The following is a 1,181-nucleotide window of genomic DNA, read 5'->3' on the forward strand; positions in this document are numbered from 1 at the left end:
CGTGGCGTCAGCCTAGCTCACAGCAACCTCAAACTCCTGGGCTCAAGCGATCCTCCTGCCTCAGCCTCCTGAGTAGCTGGGACTACAGGTACGCGCCACCATGCCCGGCTAATTTTTTCTGTTTTTAGTAGAGACAGCGTCTCACTGTTGCTGAGGCTGGTCTTGAACTCCTGACCTCAAGTGATCCTTCCACCTCGGCCTCCCAGAGTTCTAGGATCATAGGCCTGAGCCACCACGCCCAGCCCAACCACCACTATTTAATTGTAGAACATTTTCATCACCCCAAAAAGAAACTCCATACTCATTAGCAGTCACTCTGCATTCCCTCTTTTTCTCAGCCCCTGGCAACCACTAATATACTTTCTGTGTCTATGGATTTGCCTATTCTGGGCATTTTACATAAATGGAATCATATAACATGTAGCTTTTTGTGACTGGTTTCTTTCACTTGGCATAAGATTTTCAAGGTTCATCCATATTGTAGCATGTATAATGTCAGTACTTCCCTCCTTTTATTGCCAAGTAATGTTCCACTGTGTGGATATGTTACGTTTTGTTTATCCCTTCTTCAGTTGGTGGCTATTTGAGTTGCTTCCACTTTTTTGACTATTATGAATAGTGCTGCTGTGAACACTTATGTACAAATTTTCTTTTTATTTGTTTTTGCTTTGGTTTTGTTTTTTTGAGATGGGGTCTTGCTATGTTGCTCAGGCTGGTCTCGAATTCCTAGGCTCAGGAGATCCTCCTGCCTCAGCCTCCTTAATAGCGGGGACTATAGGCACATACCACTGTGCCTGGGCTCATATGTGCAAGTCTTTGTGTCAACATATGTTTTTGTTTCTCTTGGGTATATACCTAGAAGTGGAATTTCTGTGTCATATGATAACTGTATGTTTAACCTTTTGAGGGACTGCTAGATTGTTTTCCAAAGTGACTTCACTCTTTTACTTTCCCACCAGTGATATCTGAGGGTTCCAATTTCTCCATATCTTTGCTGACACTTGTTATTGTCCATTCTTTTAAGTATAGCCATACTAGAGAGTGTGAAGTGGTATCTCATGGTTTTAATTTGCATTTCTCTAGTGATTAATGATGTTGAGCATTTTTTCATGTGCTTATTGGCCATTCGTATATCTTCTTTGGAGAAATGTCTATTCAAATCCTTTGCCTTTTTTTTTTTT

General features: G+C 41.4%; 1 protein-coding gene across 2 annotated transcripts in view; it reads left to right on the forward strand.

The window, feature by feature from the left end:
- SNUPN (snurportin 1) overlaps positions 1–1,181 on the forward strand; it is a 39,988-nt gene that overhangs the window by 23,973 nt on the left and 14,834 nt on the right. The gene's annotated exons all lie outside the window — the stretch shown is intronic.

Source organism: Propithecus coquereli, unplaced genomic scaffold, assembly GCF_000956105.1.
Source record: "Propithecus coquereli isolate 6110/MARCELLA unplaced genomic scaffold, Pcoq_1.0 Scaffold155, whole genome shotgun sequence".
In the NCBI taxonomy this organism is placed as follows: Eukaryota; Metazoa; Chordata; class Mammalia; order Primates; family Indriidae; genus Propithecus; species Propithecus coquereli.